Source organism: Bidens hawaiensis, unplaced genomic scaffold, assembly GCF_021521415.1.
Source record: "Bidens hawaiensis isolate Kalapana, Puna unplaced genomic scaffold, B.hawaiensis_p1.1 tig00033123_1, whole genome shotgun sequence".
NCBI classification, from domain to species: Eukaryota; Viridiplantae; Streptophyta; class Magnoliopsida; order Asterales; family Asteraceae; genus Bidens; species Bidens hawaiensis.
Window position 1 is genome coordinate 21,365 of NW_027505276.1, and position 17,632 is coordinate 38,996.

The 17,632-nt window shown below is 37.4% G+C and overlaps 1 long non-coding RNA gene across 1 annotated transcript in view; it reads right to left on the bottom strand.

Annotated features, from left to right (window-relative positions):
* Nucleotides 1-231: 231 nt before the first annotated feature.
* LOC143612036 (uncharacterized) overlaps nt 232-17,632 on the bottom strand; it is a 37,159-nt gene continuing 19,758 nt past the window's right edge. Inside the window, exons 3-4 of the long non-coding RNA XR_013149885.1 lie at nt 663-758; nt 232-568 (exon numbers count right to left, since the gene is read on the bottom strand). This is a non-coding gene — a long non-coding RNA (uncharacterized LOC143612036). The remainder of the gene's footprint in view (nt 569-662; nt 759-17,632) is intronic.

Consider the following 17,632-nt stretch of genomic DNA (forward strand, 5'->3'; position numbering starts at 1 on the left):
GAGGATTGTGGACAAATTCAAACATATGTTTTATAACCATATAACCACATTCCCTAGCCCTTTTGTTGTTTCACAACAAATTTATATAAATAATTATCAAAAATATTATCAAAAACTAACGAACTAGCCAATCATAAAACTTACGTTAACCATTTTCCACGTGAATGCTTCTTCCTCGAAAGCATCTTCAAATATTTTCGAAAGAAGATAAATATTTTTATTCTTTATGCCTTTTAAAGAATCTAAAATAAATCCCTCCTTTCTTTTCGGGGAAATAATAAATAGGATCCAGTGACCGCTGCAAAACACAGATTATATAGCAATTATAGAACATGTAGTAACGAAATATATATATAAATTTATAGACATAGACTATGAAAAAGAAAATATGTGTTACCTTGCCAAATATGGTGCAAGAATATATTCTTTATCACCATGATAACTTGATATATCAAGAATGTGACTTTTAACTTCTTCGGGTTGAAGTCGGCATTCAACTTCGGATATCGCTGATATACTAAAGAAATCCAATGGCCTTTCTTTACGAATGGATTCCTCATAAAAATAGCTTAAATTAAAAAGAAAAAAGCCTGATACTATTAATAAAATAAAATATATATATACCGGTATATTGTACCAAATACAAAAACTAACAAACTTACATTGAAAACCATTTAATGAGTGTAGTATCAAGCCAACCCTTATCACGAAAGTAATCAACCAAATACATTATCTCTTGTCTTTCACCAACTGGGAATCTAGTTCATGACAAAACATATGAAACATGTCAAGATATGTAGTCAAGTGATATAAGTTCAAGTTAAGTTAAGGTTCTCACTTTAACTCATGTGTTGGTCATAAGCATTACTCCTAACGGTCTGCAGAAAGAAGACACAGGCCAACAACAGAAAAGTTAAGTTAGAAACCAAATTTGGTAAAATGTAAAAAACCCTCAAAACATTCCTAGGAATGCTCATTCATAAACCATCAAAACCGAAGAAATTTGGTCAGTTTGAAATATGTACGTTACGGTTCATGCACAGTTAGGTTTTGACGGTTTGATGGTTCGAAACTTGGAACCAGCTGTTTTAACATTTATTAATTACTTTTTTCTAATTTCAGAAAAACAAAGTTATGTGTGTGTATATATATATTATATTCATGAACAATTTTTACAATCTTTTTAATTTAAAAGTATGTTTTTTTACAAAATAATTTTCTTGGTCTAAATATATGCAAAACCAAACCTTCAAACTGTAACACCATGAAAACCAACCGGCCAAACCAAATCGTGAACATTGGTCACTCGAAAAACACAAACTTGGCCAAAAGCGGCAACCTATTTACGCACTTTTCCATTTAAAGTTTAAACCACAAAACAACATATTAAACATAAAACCGAACCTTCATAATATCGCCCTCTCTTTGTTGAGGACGCTGACATGTCGCCATAAGCAAGGAGGCAACTTGCCTCTCATTTAACCCTTTGGACCACCTTTGGCCCTCAACAATCTTACACACCTCCATTGGCAAATAAGTTGGCCTCTTATCACACCCAGCTTGCAAGCACGGCCATTGCACGCGTTGGATGGAGATCCCATAAGTCTCGCGAAAGTAATCAATTAAATACATCATCTCTTGTCTTTCACCAACCGGGAATCTAGTTCATGACAAAGCATATGAAACATGTCAAGATATGTAGACAACTGATATAAGTTCAAGTTAAGTTAAGGATCTCACTTTAGCTCATGTGTTGGTTGAGATGTTAAACCCGATATCTTGAACTTTTGACGCATTTCTCCTCGGTGTGTAACCTCAACCTTTAGTCCTTTAAGTGCTTTCTTTATCTAGTTAGTGTAACAATGCCTGTTGAATAAAATTTATATTACGGTTTTGAATTCTTAAAATAGATTACTTCATTATATATTGTAGGTAAAATGATATATAATTAAGAAAATTTATATAATTCATAAAATTGATTGCTTAATTTTCGGAGATTTGGTTTAAATATTTTATAGATTGGAAACTATGAAGAGTATAATAAACATGAAGTTGGTGCGGCTTAAAGGTTCAACTTGGTGGGAAAATTTATGGATTGGAACCATATATACAATTTTAAAAATGACACAAATGTATGGAACTAAGTTATAAGGTATTTGTAATCTGAGTTTTAAATAAAATACCAGAATTATGATTGAAAAAACAAAGAAGCTTATAAAACCTTCAAAAACCAAAATAGTATAACGCATCCAATTCCGGTTATTTAAAATAGGGGAAAATGCTAGCTAGCTATGTTTAACAATAAATCAAATCAAATGGCATAATGTTTCAATAACTCAAAAACATTCACCTTATTTGATTTTTGTAGTAATCAGTGTAAAGCCAGTTTCATTATAAATTCTGCTACTATCAAGATGCACGAAATATGACGCATAAAACCACTCGTACAAGCAATGGTTTGATAGAAACAAGTAGATCGTGTTCAAGCTGAGAATTAATGACAACAATATTTGCAAATTTAAGCAAGTGATCATCATATATAGCATATGCTTCTATGATCAAATTTGTAAGGAATCTTGCTTTGTTTTTATAAATTAACCACGAATATTTTAGAAAACTTTGTTCAGTTTGGTGATGATATCAAATATTGTCACATGTTAACCAAGATCCTTAGTGACATTTGAGCAAAATAAACCCAAAACATGTACAATCCCTGTAGAATATGAAACAACTATATATAACCTAATAAAGTATTAACATATATATTACCTTATGTATGTAAATTTTCGAAAGTGCCTATTCCAACAACGGGGGATTGAACATAATCACCATGGGATCTTGTAAGGCACCCAACCCACACACACTTTCATGGCGTGGATTCAAAACACTAAAACCGCCAAACCGGAAGTGGTTAGAAAGATCGGAAATAGATGAATATTATTTGTAGGGTTACGGAGTTTGGTGATGAGGAGATGCAATGCGAGGAATTTGTGAAGGATGCCGATGGTGATAGCAGGTTTGTATTAGTCAATGTGTATTTATGTATAATATTTATGTATAGCTGTCAATTAGCATGTGTATAGCTGTATGTGTATCACCTCCTAAATTAGCCTTAAGTTTGTTATTTTCCCTTAGTATTTATAGGGATGTATATCACTTGAATGAATCATCGAATTCTTACAATTAACATGGTATCAAAGCACACTTGCTCTGAACCCTAATACCGCCGCCGCCACTTTTTTTCAAGCCTACGGGCTTTCTCATCACCGCCGCCGTATTAGCCTTCACCAGAGCTTTTTTTTTCTTTCGATCCTCTACCTGTTCGTTGTTCATCATGACCAACGGAAAAGAAATTGCTACTCCTGCCACCGCTCCTCTTCATCCGGCCAATACCGTGACGAACATCCAAAACAAGATCCGCACGTTGGATGGCACCAAGGTGTCGTACTCGTCGTGGGTTAAACTCTTCCTCCTCCACGCCCGTGGTTATGATGTCACAAACCACATTGATGGCACATCACCACTGGCTAAACTCTTCCTCCTCCACGCCCGTGCGGCAGCCCTCGAACAAGAGTTTGTCAATCTCAAATTGGCCTCTTTTTCATCTCTAGAGGCTTACTTTCTGAAACTGAAAGAACTGGCTGAAAAGGTGAAAGACGTTGAAAGCCCGGTTACCGAAAACCGTCTTGTGTTGCAACTGGTGCGCGGGTTACCGCGGGAATATGAGAGTGTTGGGTCATTCATCAATCAACAACTCCCCACATGAGAGTCTGCTTGTAGCATGGTTCTGCTCGAACAACACCGTCAACACGCTCGGGAACCCAACCCACCACCCGTTGTTGCTGCTGCCATTGAGCAACCTGGTAACCTCGTTGCTCCTCCTGAATTGAACCCACTGATCTTGGATATGCTTTTGATGCTATGACAATGCAACCACCTGATGACTCGTGGTTCATGGATACCGGTGCAACTAATCATCTCAGCGCCGACTCAGGTATGGTTTCGTCTTCCTCTCGTGTTACACCTATTAAATCTATACTCGTTGGAAATGGTCAATCCATACCAATACTCGGATCAGGAAACACTACACTACCCGGACCATCCCGTGACCTTTACTTAAATGATGTCCTAATATCACCCAATATAATCAAAAACCTTGTTTATGTTATTCGTTTTGCTATAGATAACTGGTTTTCCGTTGATTTTAACCCATTTGGCTTTTCTGTGAAGGATTACAAGAGTGGGACGCTCCTGAGTCGCCATGATAGCGGGAGTCATCTCTATCCGGTCACCAACACCACCAACACTTCCGCGTCTTTGTTACTTACTACTACTCCGAGTGCTCCATGGCATGATCGCCTTGGCCACCCGAGGATTAATATTTTAAATTGTCTTCGTATTTCTGATTTTATTTCATGTAATAAGACTTCTCCTTTGGTTGTTCGCAATTCTTGCCAATTATCAAAACATAAACGGTTACCTTTTAATAACTCTTCATCTAATACTCTTATGCCATTTGATATACTTCATTGTGATTTATGGACGTCACCTATATCTAGCAATAATGGCTATAAATATTACATGGTAATAATAGATGACTTCACCAATTACACTTGGGCCTACCCACTTAAATTCAAGTCTGAAACTTACTCCAAATTCACTCAGTTTCATAATTTTGTCAAGACCCAATGTCATTGCACCATTAAGTCGTTCCAATGCGACATGGGAGAAGAGTTTGATAACAATCAATTTAAAACCTTTGCTTCCAACAATGGGCTTCAATTTCGGTTCTCTTGCCCTCAAACATCCCAACAAAATGGGAAAGCCGAGCGTATGATTAGGCGAATAAACGAAATCATGCTTTGTCTCGTAACTCATGCAAGTGTCCTGCCCGGCTATTGGGTAGAAGCTCTACACACATCCATATATCTCCATAACATCCTTCCCACAAAGCTTCTTCACAATCGCACCCCTTTGTCTGTTCTATATCTCAAACACCCCACATACGAGCACCTCTGTGTATTTGGATGCTTGTGTTACCCTAATCAGTCATCCACCCTACCTCATAAATTACACCTTCAATCCTCTCGATGCGCGTTTCTTGGATACCCTCCAGATTATCGAGGTTATCGTTGTCTCGATCTCACCACGGAAAAGTAATTCTATCCAGACATGTCACATTTGATGAAAATACATTTCCATTCCAAACAACTACCACCACATCTACCTCTGATTACTCATTCCTATCCGATGACCCATCACCACTCATTTATAACTCTTTTACACATTCCCCATCTAACCCACCAACCCATCCCATGCAAACTGAACCAATCCAGTCCACCCCTCTACACACTCCTACACCATCAGCCTCATCTAACACCCCACCACCCTCTCCATGCCTACAACCTACCCTATTTCTTCACCTACACAACCCTCTACCAACGACCCTACCCCACCCAACATACAAAATTCCCAACCTTCCACCATTAACAACACCCACAGTGTTCCACCCACATCTCCACCAAACCTTCACCCATGCAAACAAGATCACGTGCTGGTATTCATAAACCAAAACTACCTTTCTCTCTACACACCACTACTTCCACACCACCTGCCATCTCCCCTATTCCAAAAAATCTTAAACTTGCACTCACTGATCCGATTGGCGAAACGCCATGACCAACGAGTATAAAGCTTTAATAGATAATAACACTTGGGAACTCGTACCACGACCCGAGAACTCCAGTATAATTAATTTCATGTGGTTATACAAACATAAGTTTCATGCTAATGGGTCGCTACAAAGGTATAAAGCCCGGTTAGTTGTAAACGGAAAAACACAACAGGTTGGTTTGGATTGTGACGAAACGTTTAGCCCTGTCGTGAAACCGGTTACCATACGCACCGTGCTTAGTTTAGCCGTCTCCCGGTCATGGCCCATTCATCAACTTGATGTTAAAAACGCCTTTCTATATGGGGACCTAAAAGAAACGGTATATATGCATCAACCCCCCGGCTTCACCGACAAATCCAACCCGTCGTTTGTTTGCAAGCTTCGCAAATCGCTTTACGGCCTCAAACAGGCACCGCGTGCTTGGTACCAAAGATTTACCAGCTACATCATGTCATGCAGTTTCTGTAGTGCCACATGCGATACTTCGCTTTTCATATATCGACAAGGCACACGTGTCGCTTATTTGCTACTATATGTTGATGATATTATTCTTACCGCATCCGACACCACACTTCTCCGTCAAATCATTACGTCACTCTCTAAAGAATTTGCAATGACGGACTTGGGGAAATTGCACCACTTTTTGGGTATTCAGGTCACACCAAAAGATGGTGGCCTTTTTCTATCACAGGAGGCCTATGCACATGAGATAATAACACGTGCAAACATGCAAACATGCAAACCAAGTGCAACCCCTTGTGATACAGACTCCAAACTTAGTAGTTCGGCTGGAGAACTAATGCCTGATGGAACATTATACCGAAGCCTCGCCGGGGCCCTACAATACATAACATTCACTCGTCCCGATATTGCCTATGTGGTCCAACAGGTTTGCTTGTTTATGCACGCCCCACGTGAACCGCATTTCTAGTTTCTACACCGCATTTTACGTTATCTCAAAGGAACGGTTTCACACGGGTTGTTAATCACTCCCTCTAAGTCCACCAAAATCACCGCCTACTCTGATGCCGACTGGGGGGTGCTGCCCGGATACTAGACGCTCTACATCGGGTTATTGTGTCTTTCTTGGAGACAATCTCATTTCATAGTCATCCAAACAACAACATACCGTCTCGCATTCAAGCGCCGAAGCCGAATACCGTGGTGTTACCAATGCCACTGCTGAGGTCACGTGGCTACGTAACCTACTACTTGAACTCTCAGTTCCTATACGTGACGCAACCATTATTTTTTGTGACAACGTATCTGCAGTTTATCTCTCGGGAAACCCTGTCCAACATCAACGCACCAAACACGTTGAGCTTGACATCCACTTCGTGCGTGACAAGGTTTGTCTCGGCTTCATTCGGGTACTTCACATTCCGGCTGACTATCAATATGCGGACATCTTCACCAAGGGACTACCTCGTGCATTGTTTCACAAATTCAAGTCCAGTCTTCGCATTCAACCACGTGCTCCGACTGCGGGGGCGTATTAGTCAACGTGTATTTATGTATAATATTTATGTATAACTGTCAATTAGCATGTGTATAGCTGTATATGTATCACCTCCTAAATTAGCCTTAAGTTTGTTATTTTCCCTTAGTATTTATAGGGATGTACATCACTTGAATGAATCATCGAATTCTTACAATTAACACTTTGGTGGTGATGTGGGTGTGACGGCTGGCTTAATCACATTAGGTTAAACCACATTTATAATGACTTTTTTCTCTGTTCCATATCATAGATTTAATTTACATAATAATATGTTTTGCATAAAAAAAATTGACGAGTTAATACAATAAATGGTAAATTAATTTACATAATATGTTCATATTTTGAAAAACTATATACGTATAACATAGTTAAAAATATTTCGTATAAATTGTACCAAAGCACCAAAGTAGGAGGTGTCACTATTCCCTGGGATGAATAAATCGGTACCACAATATGGCGCTAGACTTCTCTTCAGATTAAGGCAGTGCAAAGGAATCGATATCTGGATATTCAACGGATGAAGATACTGATGTGGAAGTGGAACATTTGACACCATGCTTTTAAAAATACACAGAAAGTATGACGATATTTGGGTGATAGTTGATTCACGTGCCCACGGCATAGATTGGTATTCTAATTGCAGAGTCGCCGCGAGAGGCAGCAATGGAATCTATCCCGACCCGCGAGATCTTAAGATTAAAAGACTCCGACAACGAGTACACGACCTCGAGTTACAGCACGAGATTCGGCAACTCAAGCAACGGATCCAAGATCTTAAGGCATCATCGACTTGGAAGGAAACGGAACCGGAAGAACCCATTGGGGACGAGTTAACCGGGGATGAGGAGCTCATCCCAGTGGTGACACTATCTATAATTCTCTGCCCGTGTATGATGATTACCGGGACGAGGATTGGTATTCTTGGATGTATGGTGAATCTAGAAGATGACGAAGATGACGGAATACACGAGAAAGCCTCCTAGCATGTTTTTTGATTTCTTGAAGGAGGATAATGTAGTTGTTGGTGGTGATATGGTGGTCTCTAGTCTCGAGACGATGGCTAAGAATGGTGGTTCAGTCATAATTAGAGATCGCCGAACCACGATTAAAGGTAACTTGAATTTTTCTAGTGGCCCGGTAGTAATAAAAAAACCACCTCCGCAAAGAGATAAGTGGGACTCTGATGTGGTTAACATCGGTGGCTCAATGATGGTTTACGGTGGTTAGATTGAACCAACATAAAACTGGTTTGTTTAGAAATCTCGAATGTCATGCCGGTAGTTGCGTTTAAATGGAAGGTCGAGACAAAATGTGTGGGATATTTTTTGAAATCTCCCATTCAAATTAATACAAATATTATGACTAAATCAGTGGATGATTTACATGATCTTGATGATAGATTATGTGATATGAATGATATAATGCCATGTAGGCCACATGGATTCAAAAGCCCATGGCAAGTTACTACAATGTCGGTTAAAATTTTAGCATCATTGGAAATAAATAATTGGAATTTGGATCATGGAAAAATTGGAGGCCAAGCTACTACTGTTGATATATTTTTAATTTTGGAGAATGAAAATACCGAAATAAATTGTGGTATGGGTGCAAAAATGTGGAATGAATATTTATTTTACAACTTGAGAAGTGGGGAACCTTTGGAGAACGAGGAAATTCGATTGTTATACCACTCTTCCCATATTGATCAAAATGTAAAGAAAGAAGCCGATTTTTTATGTTCTCAAGACTCGAGGACGAGTCCTTTTTAAAGATGGGGAGAAGGAGGTGGAGAGAACTGGCAACCCAATAGACCTAGGTGGTACGAGTTTAGATCCGGGTGGGTGAAGGTAACGAGTGAGTCGACCCGTGGAGTTAAACGGTTTGGGCGGGTCATGGTTATAATGGATAGGAACCTTCCTTTTGATCCAGGTGGGTGCAGTTTGAAGGCAAAACTCGAGGACGAGTTTTTCGAAGACGGGAGTATGATGCAGGAGCATCTCGTAATTGAAATTATGATTTTTATTATCTTTTAATATTTTATGTTTATCTTGTTTCCTAGTTTATCTATAATCTATTTAGTATATGATGCACGAGCATTTTAATGAGAATATTTTATTTGATACTTTATCTTTTATTGTTTTATATTTATTTTGTTTCCAAGTTTATCTCCTATTGTTTTAGTTTAAGTAGGGTTATCATTGTTTAGTTTGTTTGTTTTTGGTTTTTAAATTATTGTGTAAACCTTGAAGGTTTAGAACCTTTTGGTTCCAAGCTTTTGGCTAATAGTCATATGAGTTTCTAGATTGCCATTTGACATGTGCTTCTAACTGCATCAGTATAAATAGGGCTGTTAGGTTTATTGTTTAGATAGTTTTTGGTTGAATATTGAATATAAGAACATTGTTCTTTGGAACTTCGGTTCGATTTATCGTCTTTGAATAATCATGAGTCTCTCAAGCCATTGATCGCTTCCGAAACTGCATCAGTTAGACATTAACACACTATTAATTATATCATAATTTGACTTAGTACATCCTTATATTGTTGAAGATTTCAAAAATATAGATTTCTGTAGTGAGCGAGTTGTACTTGCAACAAAAAATGAGGTCGACCTAAAAAATTATCAAGCGTTTGCTATCCATGTTTCAGGGTGATGAAAAATATTATCATTCTTCATATGGTATCTATCATACATAAAATGATACGTTACAAGAAAGTGTTAGTTTCCTGATGTTTTAAATGACCTTAAAATTTAAGGTTGTCAAGTTATAGGTTAGTCCTAAAAGCCGATATTCAAGTGATGTTGCTTAAAATAATAACTAGCAAATTGGTCTATGCAATGAAATTGAACTATATGTGAAAGACAATTATGATAATTGTGTCATAGAAGCCGAAATCATATCCGAAAGTAATATTGAAACTCACACTTTTATGCTTAAAGAAATCATATACCTTTAGATAAAATGATTAATTTCAAAGAATGAAATTTTTCACTTTATTTTTGTTTTGCAATGCAGATTAATAAAAAAGAAGATCAATTATTATAATTATTATAGATGGTTTGTTTATGAGACAATTTATTTTAACTCATGGTCAATTAAGTGGTGCATTATATAGAGTTAAAAGCAGTTATATATTAAAACTACTAAGTTTTGATATATAAAGTAAAGTTACAAATAAAACTAAAAATATCATGTACAAAGTAATATTTAGAAGTTTATGAAATTTTTAACAACTTTTTAATTCCATATTCTTTAATCTAAAATTTATTCTACCATATAATAAATCTTTATGTCATTTAAACTTATTTTTTGTATTTCATATTGTGTTATTATTTAAATACTTTTTTTATTCTAACCCGTGTGCTACACGGGTAGCTAACATAGTTAAAAATATTTGAATATACTAATTAAACACTCTTTGAATCTCTACTATTTAACAAACACAAATCAAACTAAAATCAGTTCATTCAGTAACATTCTTCCTTTGCTATGGCAACATTCAACTGTACTACTGGTAGGGCCGTCTCGTGGGTAATCTAAATGATGCAATGGCTTTAGGCCTCCAGATTTATAGGCCTCCATCTTAAATAAGAGTTATGTATTATGAGATTTTAAAAGTATAGTTCTTTTAGAATTAGTAACTCCACAAGTTAAGGATAATTGCTTCATACCATTATCACGGCATATCATTCATATTTTATAATTCTTGTATACTCTCTAGCACTATACGCAACTACGCATAAATATAAGAAAATAAAAAGGCCTCAATGTTTTAGTTAGTTTTAGGCCTCCGAGAACGTTGAGACGGGCCCGACTACTGGTTGAACGTACGGTGAACAGTACACATCCGAACGGAACCTAATTCGTTTGGGTCTTTCTGCATTCACCATCTTTTGTTGTATCTCAAATACCAACTTTTGGTTTTTGGGTGCTTATGTAATTAACAGGCTGATTCGAGAAGTGCCTTCCATTGCTCCTCAAGATCTTTAATTAGCAGGCCTGTGGAGAACATGCCATGTGATTATTCAAAAAGCCTTTCTATATCAGCATGAACATTATCACAATGTTGTAGCAACTTCGCCAGTTGTTCAGCCTTCTCCTATGTTAAAACACATACACAGTTGTTTTTCCTTCTCCTCGTAACTTTGAGTTGCCATAAAAACTGTTTCTTCCACATAAACTAACTGGCGAAGACCCAATACCTGACACGTCTGTGTCTCTAATGTCTTCATCCTTTGACATGTTAATAGGATCATTCTTGCACTCTTATTCGACGCCTATATAATTTTTACATTTACTGAAACACGCAGATTAGTTGTATCTTCATCAGTAACAAAATTCACTATAACTACATTCTTTATGGCATCCGCCTTTTCAACACTGTGATCTTCAGATACCTTCCTCTTTAAACCTGATATGTTATTTATTTCCGCCATCTTAGACATATCCTTCTTTATGGTCGCCTTAACAACATTACTTACTAAACCATGGATATTGTGTTTTTCTTCTTCACATCATAATTTTTCTTACCCATGTGTTTACCAAATTTTATGTGATTGTTCCAAAGCTTGTCTTCTTTATCTCCTAATTTATCGAGCTCTTGGTTAGTGAATCTTTCAATTACCACCTTTAACTGCAATGCCACAATGAATATTCGCATACGCAAGCTACATACACACTTTTATTGTTACAATTCAAATAATACATAGCAGATAAAATAACAATTTCAAATACGACATACCGCGAACAATGTCAATGATCCATTGTAATATGACCATGTATTCCACTTTTGTCTTGTTCTTTTTAGTACCATCACAATGTGTTTACACAAATTTAATTCTTTGACGGCCTCTACATCTCTAACGGATGGTAGGAACCTTTGGTTAGGTATGTTATTCTTAGAGATATCACCCATATATGTAAAAAAACAACACGAAAGTTCAGCTTGAATCGATTGCCACTGTCTTTTTTAACCTCTAGATATTGCATAAACCAATTTGGAGGAAATTCCTTGTTTAGGTATCAACTAGAGGTGCACATAATCGGGTACAACCTGAACCGGTTCGGAACCGGTTTTTTAACACCGGGTAGAAAATAGGACCGGTTCCAGTCAGGAACCGGGTCGGTTCCGGACCCGAACCGATGCCCCGAAATGCCAAATTTAAGGAACCGGGACCGGTTATTACATAAAAACCGGTTCCACCGGTTTTTTTTGAAATTCAAATAATCTAGCCGTTAGAAACCGGTTCCAACGACTATATAGCCGTTTTTGACAGTTGGAACTGGTTATTTTACTATATTAAGCCTAGAAACATACTATAAATAGTAATGTGTTGTGTGCTGTTAGTTAAACCACTTTTAAAACTATATAACACACTCTAAATCACAATTAAGGTTTAACCGACAAGAAATGGCAACTAATGACGACGTTGTTATGGTGATCGAAACAACACGATGCCCCGATGTTTGGGTTCATTACGATTTGTGTGTCATGACTGACGCACAAGAGATGGTTCGTTGCAAATATTGCTCGAAGTTTCTTAAAGCAGGGTCCAACTCGACATTACGAAAACATATGAATAAGTATTGTCATGAGAAAAGAAGTTTGGATGCTAAAAAAGCGGAAGTGGGAGAGTCGTCTTGCTCTACAACCCAAGCATCTACCGCTGGTAACAACGTTTAATCGTTGTAGAACGCCGGATTAAAACGACGGACGTTGCTTTTTAGTTGTAGTTGTTATGTTTAGTATCGTTATGTTTTAATAATGTTTGTAATAGTTCTTGTTTAAATAAATAAAGTGTTCGTAGTTATTAAAAAAATAACAAAAAATTAATCATGACTAATAAGAAAATAAACCGGTACTAGTAATAAACAAAACAAAAGTAGTTATTAAACAAATCAAAACTAAATATTTGTTGAACTTTGATCGTGTTACAAATGATTTTACTAAAACAAATAAAAATTACAACTCTTATTCGTCTTCAACCTTGTCTTCTTCACCACCCGAATTATCGGAAGCATGCCTGTCCTCCGCCTCCTCATCATGAATAGGACGCTCTATTGGTATTTTGTCTTCAAAGTTTGCCTTGTGTTGTACTCGATCCACCGCATCCAAATGGTCTAATGCAAACTTCTAGAGACTCGGGAGTTAATTTTGTTCTTCGCATTGATAATACCCTCCCACTAAGAGAAAAAACCGATTCGGAAGCAACCGTTGATGCTTGTACCACAAGAAAATCACGAGCCATGGCGGATAGAATAGGAAATTCGTTTTGTTTTCCTTTCCACCAAGCCAACAAATCAATATTGCGAACATCGTCGACCGTTGCGCCCTCAACATAGTTTGCTCCACTATATCGACCAAGTTCACTAGTTGGTGTGTTTCCTCTTGCCTCTTCGATGCCGATTCACGAACCACATTCATCAAGTTTATAAGTCAGTCCTTGCACAGCCTACTAGTAGTTGTATTTTTCACAATAGACGATCTCGTGCTTGGACCATACATTTGAAAATAATGGTCATAAAGGTCTTGAAGGTTTTTGTTAAACTTTTCCTTCGCTTCCGTCGACAACTTCGGGTCGATCTCGTGCATACCCATGTTGTCGAATATTTCTTCGATCGTTGTCTCAACCCCATTAACATTCCAATAGGGGTTTAAAGCTGCGGCACAAGTAAAGACCGGCGGTATGTTTTCAAAATATTTTAAGAACTTTTCCTCCATTACCGCAACAATATTCTTGAAGAGTTTGTTCTTCTCCTCAAACTCTTTAAAAGTACAAGACATGTAGTAGAATTCTTGCAAAACCCAACAACTAGTAGGATAATAGACTCCCGATAACTTTGCTGTTGAGGTTTTGAACACGTCAAGATATTTAAAAAAAAAACCGACATTCACCCAAACACTTTGGGGAAGCATATCGGCCTCGCGTACGTCAACAAGATTGTTATGAAAACTTTGTAGAGTTTGGCGTTGGGAAAAAGCACACTTGAGCATATGACAAGTTGAGTTCCAACGGGTTGGAACGTTCCAATTCGGCCCCAAATACTTTCTTTCAACCGACTTGCAATAGTTCTTATATTCAAGATGTCTTCTTTTACCATTTTTGAAAACATCTTGTAACATAAGTCTAAAGAATTTTAAATCGTCACAAATGTTATCATTGTCGAGACCTTTTTGAACAACCAAGTTGATGATATGTGCAACACATCGAACATGAAAAAAATCCCCGTAACAAGGCAGTGAATATTTAATGATAAATTTTTCGGCCGCCTTAGTATTGTTTGATGCTTTGTCAAAAGAAATCGAAAATATTTTATTTTTCAAGTTGTAAGTCGTTATAACTTCATCAAACAATTCAAACAATTTGTCGGCGGTATGTGGGAACGGGAAGTTTTCAAAAGCGATGGTGCGTTTCATCATTTGCCATGTCACCGGATCAACCCAATGAGTGGTGACACATATGTATGATTCGGGTAACCCGTGTGGTGCCGACCAAACATCGGTAGTTAAACAACAGTCGCTTGTAAAGAATGAAAAAACTCGATTAAGTCTTTCTTAGCACACTCCCACAACTTGATACAATGACGTCTTAAGGTAGTACGACTTACATGTGAGCATCGCTGTTGTAGAGTTTCTCGAATCAACGACGTCAAATCCGGGTCGTCGAAGTGGTTAAACGGCAAACCGCGTTGAATAACGAACTTTGTCATTCTATCTTGAACTTGATTCGTGTTGTAACGAAATAGCGTATCATCTTTACCCAAGTCAACTTGATTGGTTGCGCCAATGCCTTTCAAGGCCTTGAAATATGGCTTCTCGATGTGCTTTTTCAAAGTCGAGTTGGAATCGTGCTTTAATAGTGTTCCACATAGTTTGCAACGAGCCTTTTGATCACCATCGACATTGATAACCAAATCCGAATTCTTCCATATGTCTTGGTTGCAGTTATGGGTGACTACCGCAAGAACTTGTGGGTTATCTATAGCGCGAACGGGTTCAACAAAAACATTCTTCTTAGCCTTGTTAGTTTTTTTTGGGTGCCATAATATTATTGAGTCAGATGGTCGGGTTTGCTAAACGAGAAGTATTTTAGTTTGTTTTTGAGTTTGTTGGTGAAACAAGTGGTGGAAAACAAGTTATATATAGGTTTCGGGCATCAAAAACCGATTCCAACGGCTATATTACCGTTGGAACCGGTTACAACGGTAATATTTTCTCTAAAAAACCGGATCCAACGGCTATATTACCGTTGGAACCGGTTACAACGGCTCTATTCTCTCTCAAAAACCAGTTCCAACGGCTACTTTTGACCATCAGTTGGGTTTTTAAAAAAAAACCGTCGGAACCGGTTTTCTCAGGTAGGTACCGAACCGGGTACAATTTGGAACCGGGTAGGAACCGTTTGGAAATATAATCAGTGGAACCGGGTAGGGATTTCAGGTTTAAAAATACCTAGACCTGGTACAAAGCCAATTGGGTAGGAACTGGAACCGGTTCCGGGTTGGTTCCACCAGTTCGGTTCTGGAACCGGTTTTTTTGTGCACGTTTAATATCAACATATACACATCCGTTTGTCCTTTTACGTATATGTTCAAGCATTTGGGTTAAACAAAGACATATTGCCATCTCGTCGAATCCTAGCAAAACCTTCCGAAGGTGTGCATATTTTTTTTGAGACATGCAAATTTTTTTGAGCCCCATAAGTCTCGCGAAAGTAATCAACTAAATGCATTATCTCTTATCTTTCATGTAAGACCCCGACTCCCGGTTGTCCCACAGATGGTACTCATAAACGATATTTACAAAAATACTTAAACTTAAACAGCTCTTTCCATTAAAATAATAATTCAGAGTATAGGTTCAGCAGAAAATTATTAAAACAAATTCCCAAAATCAAATTGAAATGTATTTAATAAAACATTAAAAGAGAATGTTTAATTTTATTGAAACTTCCGACTAAGTATGCCTTCAACCGACCGAGTAGACTCGACAACGTCCAAGCGGTAAGCATCCTCCTCTTAACCTAAAACTCACACTAACATGTACACAAAGTCAGCTTAAGCTGAGTGAGTTCAAGTTTAAATAAATATCATCTTTAATAATAATAGATTTTCATTCTTCAGAAGCCACAATATGCTACGGTGGCTACCTTAAGCTACGGTATTCCCTGCAGAAAAACCATATGGGCAATAATAATAGGTAATCATTCATATATATAAACATCTCTATACATGCTTTCCTATATATAAATATATATATATATATATATAACATTCAATAATAACATTCTTATATATAAACATCTCTATACATGCTTTCCTATATATAAGATATATATATATATATAACATTCAGGGCCGAGAAAACGTACAACCCCAACACGTAACATTCCATTAACGCGTGCAAACACGAAGTAGGCATACGTAATATCCGTAATCGATAACGACTACATCATTCGCCAATTATTGGCCATTCAATAATATATATACATACACATCCATACATCATTCAATATTATCATTTCAAGGCCTATCCTATATAAATAAGCCTATGCAAGATAATTTAAACGGTTCTTCAAGTAAAATCGTTTAAGTGTACATGCTAGCCCAAAAATTAAAAAGAGTAAAAAGGGCATCATGAACTCACCTGAGACAAGACACGAGTTCATCACGAGCTAAATGATTCATAGGTAATCCCAAAATTCAAACACCTGTCGGTTTACATTCAATCAATACTAATGACATCGAGATGACTCGTTTATCCTACAAGATATTCTAACATAGTTCGAGTTACCTAAACCCTAGACCTCATCAAACTAAATCAAAACAGCCCCCGAGGCCTCACATTCACCAAAACGACCCTTAGGTACTCCCGGGAATAAAGATTTCCCAAATTGCCCCCGGAAGCACTAGGTGACACTAATACGCGTGTTTAAGAGTCGTTTAGGCATCTAACATCCAACTCAGCCCCGTTTGGACCCAAATTTGATAAGTTCACATCCAACAAGTCCACACGACGCTACACGAGTCAAGTGGGTCGGTAACTCGCAAGTTCAACGCACCAACTATTCAATAAACACAAATACGCGTTGTACCGAACCGTTTGAGTAACCGACAACCAATTCAGCCCCAATAATTATAAAAATCATTTTCCAACAGCCCGTACATTAAACCAAAGTAATACGAACTGAATTGGTCATCACTTATTTCATCCATCGCGTTAAACGCTACCAAACACCATTCTAGACAGCCGAAAACTAGTTTTTAATCTACAACTAGTTGACCAATCTAACGAACACCAATGAACATAATTTTAAAGTATGTTATACTAGACATATCTAGGAAGATTTTGGTGCAATACTACTCAACCAAAACAGTCCCGGAATTGATAAATTGGACAGCCGCCCGGTAAGCCTAAAACAAGTGATTTAACAATCAATAGGCGAGTTATAATGA